The sequence below is a fragment of the Crocodylus siamensis genome, chromosome 2 (genome assembly GCF_052110815.1).
Source record: "Crocodylus siamensis isolate JL-2025a chromosome 2, ASM5211081v1, whole genome shotgun sequence".
In the NCBI taxonomy this organism is placed as follows: Eukaryota; Metazoa; Chordata; order Crocodylia; family Crocodylidae; genus Crocodylus; species Crocodylus siamensis.
In genome coordinates this window covers 222,352,454-222,366,404 of record NC_143396.1, presented here as the reverse complement: position 1 = coordinate 222,366,404, position 13,951 = coordinate 222,352,454, and the positions used below count along the sequence as shown (strand labels likewise).

Here is a 13,951-nt window from a genome sequence, read left to right as displayed (position 1 = left end):
CACTTTACCCCACCCGCGTCCAGCCGGTCATGCCGACCCAGGCTCGCAGGTCAAGGGTACACTGGTCATCGGATGTGACAAAGAGCATTTACAATGGTGTTATCCACATCCCCTAGCGATGGCTGCGCATCTTATAATATACTTTCGCAAAACACAGGGCAGTCACTCCAATTTACTTACCGTCTCAGGGTTGAGGGTAGTCTTATGTAGAGCTTAGATAAGGGATTGACAACCCCTAGCACATGTACCAGAGCATGGAATGTGAAGGTATCTTGCTTGGCATGCAAATCTCAGGGCAAGGAAGGGGCTAGGGCTGCACTGCCTCAACAAGGATCAGGCCCCTCGCAGATCCCCCTGCACCCACCATCAGGAATGAGCTGGGCCGGAGCTCCACAGACCTGGGTGAAATGGCTTGCAGGCTCCCTGCTGCCTGCTGTAAGCAGCCCAGGCTTCATGGTGGGTGGTAAGGGCTTGCCCAGAACCTGGCTGGCTGTAGCAGGTGGCCAATAGGCTGCACCAAGATCTGCGGGGCCCTGGTCCAGCTTGTTGCTGGTGGTGGGTGCATGCACGCCTCTGGGCAGACGGCATGGAAGGGATTGGGGCTGTGCTGCCACAAGGATAGGGCACCTCACAGCTCTCCCACCATCTGCCCCTGGCATACCAACATCTTACAAGTCAAGGTTGTGGTGTTTTTGGCACTCTGCCCCAAAATGTTGCTGACCTCTGGTTGAGATTATGGTTGTACAGGGATGATCTTGCTTCAGGCAGGGGTTTGGACTAGGTAACTTCTTGGGATCCCTTCCACCCTATTCTCTAAGACTATAAAGTGGATAGAGTAAGTCACCTCTAGTGTGCTGAGTAAGCAGGATTCCTATAGCTGGTTCTTCCTGCCTCTCTCTCTATGCCAATGACTGACTGTTTATCACTCTGTTTACAGCCGTGTTTTGCTCTTCTAACAACTGAGAATATTCTCCCATTCCACCTAACCTCACCCTCATCCTACATACACCAAGCAGAGAACTACTTCTGCTGGGGACAGACTTGAACAGCAAGAGACAGGAGCTATATGAAAAGAAGAAGGACCCAAAATTTGAGGGTGATAAGTATCACAAGTTCACAATATTCAGTGCTTTTCCTTAAAGTCCCAGGTTATGGAGTCATTGGTTTACAAAAGAGGCAGTTAGCCATGTTAGTTTGAAGTCACGCAAAAGGTAGGACAGGATGGCACCCTAGGCCATGTCCAGATGAGTGAGCACATGCCTGTTGCAATGTCTCAGAGCTGGGAATGAAAAAATGTTCCCTGTGCTGCATATCTGCAGCATGGGCTTTAATTTGATACTGGGAAATCCCAGTATCAAAAAAACCCCAACAACACACACTGGGAAAAAGCGGTGCAGGGCATGCTCCTGAGGAAACCAGAGGCTGGGTCCTCCAAAGAGACACTCTGGCACCTGGCCAGAACATCTCTATGCCTGTCCCAGTGTGCTGAGGCAAATAGGAGCGAGGCAAGGCTGCAGCAGTGTCTTAGACCCAGATGCTGTCCCAGGTAGGTAGGGATGCTGGGGAGGGAGGGGAGGAGAGGGGGAAATTATGTGCATGTTGGGGGACTGTTTGGGAGGGATGGATTCCCGCACCCCCACATGGCCCACAGAGCCCCACAGCAGCAACCACGGCCCTTGGGGCACTCATACCCACTCCTAGCAGAGACCCCTGGCAGAGTGGGGCTCCCTCATATCAGCAGCTGCACATGGCGCTAGCCCAGCCCATGTACCCTTGGACACAACCGGGTCAACTCCTGCTGTCACCCATGGCTTCCAGCATTGCAGGCAGAAGCTGCATGCCCTTGGGCCCAGCCAGATCCTGCCTGCGTAGAGCAGCCTGGCCTGACAGCATACAGGGCACATGCAGGCAGGACCCAGTCCAGCCCAAGGGCATGCAGCTTCTGCCTGCAGTGCCAGAAGCTGAAGGTGACAGCAGGAGCCGGACCGGTTCTGTCTGAGGATGCGTGGGCTGGGCCAGGTCAATGCCACGTGCAGCTGCCAGTCCAAGGCAGCCCCGCGTTGCCAGGGGTCTCAGCTAGGAGTAAGCATGAGCATCCCAATGGCTGCTGCTGGGGGGGAGGGAAGGGCTCACGGCCCAAGTAGTCCCCCCTCAACCTCACAGTCCCCCCATCCCCCACAGAGCTCCCCCAACATCCAGAAACTCCCCCATAATCCACCCACAAACCCCACCCCCTAACTACCCCTACAAACCCACCACCCCAACCCCCTGAACAAACCCCACACCTCCCCCACAAACACCACGCCCACCTACATATACCATACCATGTGCCCAGTTGCTAGACAGTGCGGCAGCTACCTTTGGAGCTGCTGGCAGGAGCTTCAGCTCTAGAGGTAGCTGCCACACTTCAGGCCTGTCCCATGCCCACACGAGTGCTCCATTTAGAGCTCTTCTGTGCTCCTAAAAAAAAAAAAAAAAAAAAAAAAAAAAAAAAAGTGCCTTACTGCACTAAAGCACCTTTCCTCCATAGGACAGGGTGACCATTTCCTGGACACAAAGTGGGACACTCCACTCCACCTTCTCCACCCCCCAGGGGAAGGATGTCAAGAGCCACTGAGGGCTGGGGAAAAGCCTCTGGCCTTTTCCAATCCGTTCAACTATCACCAAACTCCAGGGCAGGGACACTCCCATTGTCATCCAGTGGAATTTTAAAACATCCGTTCTGGTGTCCCGCTAAAAGTGAGACAAAAGAATTTGCATGCACCAGCAGGACATCCAGGTCTGTCTTGGCAAAAATAGGATGTATAGACACACTAGAATTAGAGATTTTAATAAAACTAAAAACGATTTTGGATATTATACCATTTGTCCACTAACACTTACCCTTTCTGCTCTAAGACTCATGCATAAAAGAAATCACACTTACAAAATACAGAAAGCAAGATCTTACTTCTGTTATTTTGATTGCCAGCATTGTGTCCTGCACTGGTTCTAAGTACTCAGCACTGCTATTTTCAAAATGAAGTATTAAAATCAGTCAAAAGAATCACTGGAAATGTATTCAAGAAAGCCCAGGCACTGATTTTGTTTTGTTGTTGTTTGTTGTTTTTTTTTAACATGACAGGGCTCTCTTAATGATTGGGCAGCAAGCAGGAAACTAATCTTAAATAAACTGTGCAAAGCAATTTTTTTTCCTCTTAAAGATGCAAAAGGTAGGCATGGTTAACAAAATTGGTACCAGATTTACAACTCAAGGGAGGCATGAGTGATCCATCTATCAAAGTGCAGGTCAGCGTCCCCACTGTTCAAGAGTTATACCCTTGTACACCCGAAAGGGAAGAGCCAACTTCATGCCTACTAAACGCTGATAAATTCACTTTACATTCAGAATGACAAATGCAGAAATAAAGGTTATTTCAGCTATGGAAACATCTGTACCAACAGTAAGAAAATGCTCCCCTGATCCTTGTAGTCTGAAAAGATATGGACTGCTCATAGGAGGTAAGCATCATTATTTTCAAAAGGATTGTCTTCTAGAGAGAATTTCCCTTTTCAGTGATCAGTGAGTAAACTGGTTTGTCATGATAAATAGGATTCAGTGTCAACAGATCACCTGTTAGTGAGTGGATCAAATGTTCTGCTATTCAAAAGGACTTTATTATAAGATCTGTTCTACAGGCTGCAGTTTCTAGCAACCAGATCTGGACATTAAATAAAACAACCCTATACGTAGACTTTACTTAACAAAATATGTTTCACAGTAGAGAAAGCATTAGAGAAAGTAGAGAAAGATTTTTTGAAGGAAAAAGGTTTGCTACACAGAATAAATCTAAACGTGGGTATAATGAGTATCACCTCAAAAACAGACAGTGAAATTGTATTGTTTTTCCTCTCGCTCTGACATCTCGTCTCTCACTGCACACAGATTACAGAACTTAACAGTGAAAATTAATTCGGTTTTTGATCTCCAGAGACTGTTGATTTCTTTGTATATGTTCCTCAGTACATTCCAATGCTTTTATGCAAATGATTAATTATAACAAGGTGTTGCTGTCATTTCTGAAAATAAATTCTGAGTGGGTGTATATGCCATCATGATGTTGTAACTCATCAGGAGGCTGTGAAGTAACACTGTCTTATTATAATGGTACCTGCTAGTATATATATGGTGAAGACCACAAGTATCTCTATAGAATACCCTGTGTTTTTGGAGCTATTTTGCCTCTCAAATGTGAAAAAATTCACTCAAGGCTTTGATTTAGTGTATAGGTCCAAGCCTGTCAAACTCTCCTACATAGTCTCCCTTACTGGTTTTGCCAATAAGATATGTTTATATATTTTTAAAGATCCGTTATCACTTGCATAGCACTTTGAATCCTATACAGAAATTTCATTGACAAAATTAAGACAAACTGGGCTCCATAATACTTTCAGGATACTTAAAAAGACAGGCAAAGAACCATACTGAGGTTCTCTCATTATGTAAACCTTAGTGTTAAGGAAAGTAATTATTCTTTATACCTATTTTTCTTCTTTTACCATTTAAAGAAATCTTCAAACTATCCTAGAATGTCCTGCCTTGGTACTTTACCTCATTACCTTAAACCTGATAATACTCTGCTTATTTTTGGCAAGAAGCAAGTTTTTGAAAGAACTTAAGACAACTGTCCTAGCAAGTCCAGGCACCTAGTCTAGGTTCATACAAGAATACTTGCAAAACAGGTTCTATAGACTTGTTATCACAGCCACAAAATCCAAATATGGACCTTAGGCAGGAAAAAAAAATACAGGCCAATCAGTAGGGCTCCATGTAGTCATTTGTCTCTGTTGATCTGATTGCAGGATCTGACCCATAAAATGTGATTTACCAATTTTTAAGCACCAACTGCTTTATAATAAAAGTGGGCAGATATGAAATGTTATAATCTTGCTTAGGCCCCAAATCAGGAAAGCACTTAAGTCATTGATACTATTCTATGTTATAGAAAGAGGCTTTCTATGCCAACCTGAGTAGGTAGGCTGTCTAGAAATGGGGCTTTAGTGAATATTAGCTACCTTTTAAAACTGCACACTCAGAATAAATTGTTAAAATAGTAAACAATACAGAACGTATGCAGTTGTCTCACAACTACCCTCAGTTAACTACTCAAACTGCTGTCTCAGCCTTGACTTTTTTTAAATGTATGTAAACAATTATGCTAAATAAATTTTCCTTTATTTCAAAAAGATTCAGTGGCAGGCCTGGCAAGTGAATCAACTTACTTCCCCCACTCAGCCCTATCCATGTTCCTCCTACCCCCAAAAGTCAACTTTAAGATGACAGAAATTTTAAGTGCTCATTAGATTGTAAAGTTGGTTTGTTTGGGGGGAAAAAAAAAAAAAAACCTAGGGGAAAAAAGAAAATTTTCCTTGTGTGTGAGCTTGCTGCTTTGCAAGATTTCACATGACAATTTTTTTCTGCCTCTCACACATTAAGAACCAATACCCCAAATACCCTCAACTTGTACCCTCCCAGTTTCTTTGTTTTCCAAGCCCTATTTTTAGAATATTGACGGTCCTCAAGGTATTGCAGCATCTTTTCCAGGGATAGCTTCATTTCTGAGATATATGTTGGGATCCCATTCAACATGGGAATATCGACCTGGGTCAACAGGCTCTTGTAAAAGTTTTTTCTCAAACTATTAACAGGCTTGTCCCTATGGTACTTAGAAAAGAAAGTGGCTTTCTTCTTGGCAGTTTCATCCATGCAGACAGTCTTCATCACATTAATGTGTTGTTCTTTCCTGAGGTCATCTGCCCCTAAGCACTCTTTAGTTTGCAGCATGTCATTACAAACATGCAGTTTCTCAGATTTACTACAACATTGCAGAAAATTAACTAAAAACTGTAAAAAGGAATGAGGAAAATATTCAAAATTAAAGCAAGACTGTCCTTAGCTTAACAGAAATGTATGACAGCTGACCAAGATCTGCTGTTCCAACAAACGCTGATCCTATCAGGAACATACATTTTAATGTTAGTCCCACAAAAAAGCTATCAATCTTTTAACATCCATATCAGCATAGGGCAGATGTCCATCTAGTGGCATAGATCCTAAAGGGGAAAGAAAAGTTACTATTTTTTTCCCTTTTCTTAGTGTGCTTGCAGGCTGCTACCAAAACCATCACAAAATGGAAAGTAGAAGGCAGTGAAAGATCCCCACACAAATGGAAAAAGAAATATAAAAATATATCCATTATTGTGACATTTAAAGGCAAAAAATAATCTTTACAAAGCCACACAATTTCAGAATCATTCAAATTTGTTCTATAAAAGGTTATAAGAAAGCAAACTATTTCCTTTATGTACATAAATAAAAGGTTATGGAAAACCATATACATTAATATTTATATAAAAAAAATAAAAATTCTAATTACAACAAAAAGTTAGAACAGGAAAAGGTCTTCAGTGTTCTGAAAAATGGGGAATAAAGAATGAGGCAAATATTAGTTCTTTGTTTTTATTAAGGCATGTACTGAAGTCAATAAATAACCTGCTTGTTTAATCATAAGATACCTTTTGCTTCTCTGCTTAAAATGAGACCATGCACCTGGTAGGGGCAGTCAATTCCTCATCGGTGGGAGTTTATTGGCAGCAAGAGGATTTTAAAAACTTCAGTGCAATTAATCCACCTGGAAATAGTTGCCTTAGAACTTTTTCAGCTCTCTAAAAACTTCCTGTATAAAACTAATAAAGCATTAGCATTTCTCCTACTTATTTTGTACAGACAAAATATTAATAGCATCAAATAGTAGCATAATTTATATGACTTTCTTCCACAGATGAATTTCAGACAAAAGTAAAGAATTAGGGGTCTACTCAATTTGTGATTTCATGGAAACCATGAAATGCAGGATTGTTCACAAAATCTACTTAAAAAAACCCACAAACCAAAAAACTTATTAAAAATAAAATGTTGGCTCCCCAGTGGTCCTTGCTGCCACAGCCCAGCCTTGCAACCCACCCGGGGAAGAGGGGGTAGGTGGGGGGAGGAAGGCACGGACTGGCATGGCGGAGCGAAGGGCAGCAGACAAGATGGCACCTGTCCCCACATCCCTTCTCCCCCTGGCGGGGACTCTCCACCAATCAGCGCTGAGGGGTGGGGCCGCACAAAAGCCAGCCAGCACTCAAGAAGACGGCTGTCCCCTCCCCACCTCCCCCACTGGGGCCTCTCCATTAATCAGCGCCAAGGGGCGGGGCTGGCAGAGACAATTGGGAAATATCCATGAAATTTGCTCTTTATGCTGCAACCAACCAGAGAAAATTGTTTAGTCTCACTGTGATTTATGTAGGTCCCTATAAATAATGAAGTTAACTGTCTCAGGTGGGATTCTGTATTCTTGTGATCAAAGTCGAAAGATGGCCTCAGGACCGTTTTATCAGGAAAGAACACCACAATAATGTGATGAAGACTGTCTGCATGGATGAGACTATCAAGAAGAAAGCTACATTATTTTCTAAGTAACTTGGGGACAAGCCTGTCAATAGTTTGGGAAAAATTTTGTACAAAAGCCTGAAGACCCAGGTTGATCTTCCCATGTTGCATAGGATCCCAACATGTATCTCAGAAATTAAGCTATCCCTGGAAAAGATGCTGCAACACCTTGAGGACCCTCAATATTCTAAAAATAGAGTTTGGAAAACAAAACTCACTTCTGCAAGTTTACATGCTGGTTTTTTCGAACTCTTAATAGTGTATTACATAAACTTTACAGTTCTTTTCTTCTTTTTCGCTTGCTTGGTTTCCGTTTTGACAAACTGCAGCTCTTGGATCATATAGTATTTGTTTCCTCATCCCAGATGCATCCAAAATGCTTCTCTCCAGCCTCTTGCTCTCATGGAAAATAACAATTAAACAGGTTTACCACTATGAGGAATTGTAAAGGAAGTGTTTGCCTATCTCACGGTTCTAATTCAATACTTAAAAGTAAAATTATCATCACATGCTATTGAACAAGTTACTTTAAATTATGCTGTGGTCAACTAGGAGTTATTTGCTTTACCAAGAAAGAGACCAAAGTTCAATTTCCAGTCCATGGCTCTTAATTCCTACAGTCAGAATGCTCTAGTGATAGTATCATTAGTACCCCAATGTCAAGCAGCGTGTGAGCATCCTATATAAATTTTAAAAGAAGCTCTAGGATTTGAACTAGTTATACTATTATTCATCTAGAAAGCCTTAGAATCATCAGGAGAAGAAAGGCTCAAAACAGAGGATCTACTATCTGTAGATCCTCAGAAGTGGAAAAAAGAGGGGTTGAGTGCTCAGTTGATAAAGGTTATGATCCTAAAATATGGAGACTCACTTGGGAATGACAAAAATCTACCTTGCATGCTTTAACTCTCACACTTGTTCTTACCTCACATATTGATCTTGACTACAAAAATCTATTAAATCAATCCTTCCCAAATCAAAATGCCCATAAGCATCACATACAAGCCTCTAACCTTTGACGTTACTGCACAATTACATTCATATGCCTATGAAACTTTTCAACATTTTCAACAACCAGAACCAAAAAAGCAAAGATAAAACAGAAACAAAACCCAAAAACAAATACACAAAAAGAAAACCCTAAAACCATAAATCTATTCCCCTGCATTAGGATCTTCGAAGCATACTTTTTCATTGCTGCACAGAGTCAAATTTCTTTCAGTGCTGACAGGCATGCCAAATAAGGTCAGCTCTAGGACGATTACTGTCAGCCTACTATTTTTACTACAAGTCAGTCCTTGGATTGAGTGAATGTGATAGATGGATCGGTGCCAGGGAGAAAAGCCTTTGCCTAGAAAGGTGAAACACTGGACGCATTGATCATGACAAACCTCTTATTTTCATAATGGTTCTCTTGACAAAAGACTCTAACACATTTTAACCGTTTACACATAAATGTGCAATCAAGAAAGCTAAACGTCACAGAACAAAGTAGGTGAACTATTTTGTTACCAAACTACTTTTCTGAATTAGCTATTTTGAATAGGCTGATGACCTGAAGCTGCAATAAGCTATGCAACTTCACCTACAACTAACAGAAACTGCAGTTGGAAAGTTACTTAAAAAATCTAAGAGAACGACATACCGCACAGTGCAAATCCGTTGAGACACTTCCGTATAAACTATATACAAAGACTTATTGGACAGGCCAATGGGGGTCAACCTTTTTGGCATGTGTGCCACATCAGCCCTGCATTCTCCCCAAATAACAATTCAATTCCCTTTCCCTCTTTCCCTGCTCAAACTGTTCTGCTTTTTGCTTCCAGCCCTGTGGTCCCTGCCTGATCTGCTGCTCTGCTTTCTTCCTCCTTCCCTGTGCTCTTTGCCCAACGTGATGCTCTGCTTTCTGTTACTGTGTTGCCTGTTTCCTCCCCAGTCTACTGTGTACCACTTACAGAGGTTGCCTGTGCCACCTGTGGCACCCATGCCACAGGTTGGCCATGTCTGGTGTAGACCATCCTTAAACTGCCAATCAAACACAAACCAGAAAGCAAGAAAGTGAAGAAGAAAAAATAAAATCGTAAAGGAACCAACAATTGATACATTCTACACCTTACCACAGACACCCCACAGCAGAGAATACAACTCGCAACTCTGCACCAGTACAAATACTAGCATTCCAACATCACTTCCTCCAAATTCTACCACCCTTTACACCTCCAGCACCCTCCTACAAAGTTCTGTGAAACTATATGCACAAAGGGTTGCAGAAGAGGATGCTAGAAGAACGGGTATGAATGGCTACGCTACTACTTCATTCAGGCTTAAAATTTGGGTGATTTAGGTAACTTGTATTGCTACAGGATCAGGCAGATCAGTTGGGTTGTAACAACTGCAGAGCACTCCCAAGTAGCAACTCTCCTTCCCCTCTAAAGCAACTAAAAAGTATGATGTTTATACCCATATTCTCCAAGAAAATATTCAGACCGATCAAAAACTATACTCCAGGATTCAGTGAACAGCTGATCCTTGTAATTTTCTGGTAAATAAAAAATATGGTCTTTCTAATATCTATATCAATATAGAGACAGCTATAGAGATAGGTTCTATAGGAAACCTCATCTATCAGATCTCTGATCACAGAAAGCAAGGTACAGCACAGGCCCATGCCCTTACTATGCTTGGCTTCCTGTAATCAGAGACCTGACAAAGAGTGTCCTGCATTTGAAAGCTTGCCTAACTTTATCCCAACTGTATAGTTTATCCAGTAAAAAGATACAACCATAAGAAATCCTTGTCTTGCACATTATTTCTGAATCATCATGGGTACCACACATCACTCTTATGTTACTAATTTCTTTGCATTTCACTGCCATTTGTCAAGGAGAAGTCCAAACACTGAGTAGTCTGTGTAGCTCTGTGTTCATATTTTGACTATGTCCCTAAATTGGAGGAATGAGAGGAACAAAACATCACACTGGTCATTGCACAATTTCAAATGCAAGGAATATTACAGGAAGTATAAGATGAAAGATAATATCATACTCGATTTAGGCATTCAAAAAGATTCAGAAATTACAGAAAATGTAAGAAACTAGCTTAAACATGCTTTTAATATTTAATGCGCATAGGGCACATCTACATGTGCTTTACTGCACAGTAGACTAATTTGCTGTGCAATAAAGCATCATCATCTGCATGTGCAATTAGGCCAGTGTGGACTAATTTACTGTGCTGTCGGAGAGTCCCATCAGACAAGAGTACTATCCAAAGGTGGAGTAAATTACTGCAATTAAACACATGTGCAGACAGTGATGTCTGGATTAGTTTAGCTCAAATTATATGAGAATTTATTCAATCGCATTAATTGCACATGTAGCTGTGCCCATAAGGACTTCAGTGACAAGGAATGCTGCTGACAAAAACAAACAAAAGTCACATAATCCCCAAACCAAACAAAACCACCCCTCTATAGAAGAAGGTACTTTGTAGCCATTAAGCTACAGCAGACCCTTAAAAAAAAGAGCACATAACTCAGAACATTAATTTTAAGGTGAATTTCAAGCAAATTTCATAACTGGTACTAATTTATTTAAAAGCATCAGAAAATGTAAGCATTTTTTAGAGATTATTTTCTAAAATTCAAAAAGAATCACCATTACAAAAAGCAAAAGAGAATGTACTTCATGTCTTACATGAAAAATAGAACCCAAAATTAATTAACATTATTCTGATGTGATGTATAATAGGACAGCCAACACTTTTCAACACTGCCCAAATTAGGGCAATGCCTATTCCACAATTCACTTTTTACTAGAACTCAATAACATTAATAAAAAAAGAATGAAAGACTTCCTATGCCTGAAGAAAGGTGACTGCACCTGAAAACTTGCAAAGAACTTTTTTTCAACTACTCAGCTGGTCTAATAAAAAATATCACATCTACCCAAAGAACCTTGCCAGCCTATTATCATACAAAATCAATTTGAAGTAAAAAGAATAATGGAATTTGATTTTTTTAGTACCTTATCTATCAAAAGTCTTTGGGGATAGTTGTGTGTGTGTGTGGAGTATATTACTGCCTAATCAGCGCTCCTTATTTCAAATGAGTATGTCCAAAGTATTTCATAGTAACCAAATTATTTTCCCCATATTCCAAATGATATCTTGCACTTTTAGTTTTATTAGAGCGGAGTCAGCCTTTTTCATCCTACTACATGTATTAAAAAAGCAACTCCCACAAACCCTTAAATGAAAGATTTACTTAAGTGGCTCACTTATCAAACTCAAATATTAACAAAAGAGGAGTTCCTTCCCAAAAAACCCCATGGAAATAAAGTGAAAAATGTGAAATCAAACTGTAGCAACAGCTAATACAAAAATTAAAGTTTTATTTTATATTATACGTATCAACCTCTTTAAAGCAAGAAGTGCTTCCCAATACTTACACTATCTGAGTATTAAAAAAAAAGAAACAGTATTCCACCTAGGGGGAATACTTCACCAAAGCACAGGTTGTAGATACTAAGAATGACAACAGAGATAGATAATAAAGAGTAGTGACCTGAAAACCAACCTTCAAGCCTTCACCACTACTAGATTTTCTCCATCCATTTTCAACTGGGTATCTACAAAGCTATCTAGAACTCTTTCCCCTCAAACTAAAACATTATCAGTACTAAAGGACAAGAATACGCAATGTCAGAAGCTGACCAATGAGATTAAAAACAATTCTTCAGAGACGCACATCAACCAAAGAAATGTTTGCATAAATAAGGGCTGTCCAATTTAAGAGCAGATGGGACCTCCATACCACACACTGTGAAGGCTGCATGCCATGGGGGCCACATATACAGCCCCTTGATCACACAAGCAGCGTAAGCCCCTGGTGCTGTTGCCACATGGGAGTGCCCCTATGCCATCCCACTCTGCTGCTGCCACGTCAACAGCACAAGCCCTCCTGCTGTTGCCACCATACAGCTGAGGGTGAACAGCGTGAGCACTCCTGCTGCCACATGGGTGAGCCCCCACAACTTGACACTGCTGTATAAGCCCCACCACTGTAGGATGGCCATCATAGAGGACAGTCTGGTTGTCCTCTGCCTTCTATTGATATGAAACTGAATGCCTTTACGACCTCTATTTTTCTCTTCAAGAGAAAAATAGAGGACATAAAGGCGTCCAGTTTCGTATCAATAGAGGACAGTAGCAGAAAAACGGAATGTCCTCTATGATGGCCATCCTATCCGCTGCTGATGCCACCATACAGGCAAGGCCCCACACCCCTGCTGCCATGAGAGCCCATCCACCCCTACGGCCCCACCACCACTGCTGTGAGCCCCTTTTTCCCCTTCCCTCTCCAAATGGGCAGCAAGGTTACCAGGCCCCCTCCTGCCATGCTCTCCTGTCCCAGGCTGCTGCTGCTGCCAGATACAGGAGTGATTGGGGAAGTGACAGCCTAGTGGGAGCCCACAGGCTGCACTTTAACTCCTCATAGACTGGATGTGGTTCATCAGCCACCAGCTGGGCTCCCCTGGTGTAGATGCAAAAAAATAAAATAAAAATTGCTGTGTAAATGAAATGCTGTTACAAAGAAGGTATGATCCCTATTTACATTATATGTACAGCTATTTTTAAAATACTACTTTTGTTTTGGGGCACCTCAATAACGGATGTAAATCAAGAGGTTAGAGGTCAGAGAAGTGTAACAGACAGTATTTTACCACCAAAATGTGCACTTGGCTCTCTTTGATCCATTAAACTGGGCTGTTCTTCCTCATCTTTCAAGCAAGACCACCCCCATCCCTTCACCCCCACAGCTTCTCAGCTTCGTGCCAAAAAGGGAAACAGTTTAGATTGTATCCCTTTTGATACAGATTATACTTCCAAAACCCCAGGCAACCATTATAGCCGACAAGTAGCTCTGGATCATGAGAATTTATCCTCTTTAAGTTAGTTTATAAAGGTAAACCTCTACCTTGCCTTCTGCCTATAAATAACACATTTCAAAGCACAATAAACTTATTCTTTATTATACAAGAAATTGAACTGACAAATGGCAAACCAAGAACAAAAAAGAGGATTCCAAAAAATTCTCCGTCTGAAGAAATGCTTCAAAGAAAGTGGGGAAATAATTGAAATGTAATGGTATAGTAAAAAGTAAATTTAATGCTTGCTATCTCTATCCAAAGATGGGTAAGCCAACTTTGTGAGCATCTTTTGTATTTAAAATGTCTAGAGAGTTTTAGTGACAGAAAAATATAGAAAAGACTGCACATTTTTTAATCCAAGTCATGTAAAATAAGAACAGGCCTTTTTAACCAGGAAATAGCCATGTGTGAGCACCCCCTGTAAGCACAGAAATCCAAAAAAGAAAAACTGTTCTCCTAAAAACTTGAATTAAATTCTCTAGAAATAATATTCATGGGCCCTTCACATGATGCAGAATCTTAACTCTTAACTGATTTTTGGTTCCCT

General features: G+C 41.2%; 1 protein-coding gene across 9 annotated transcripts in view; it reads right to left on the bottom strand.

Moving 5' to 3' along the window:
• GPHN (gephyrin) overlaps window positions 1–13,951 on the bottom strand; it is a 612,917-nt gene that overhangs the window by 545,915 nt on the left and 53,051 nt on the right. The window lies entirely within an intron of this gene.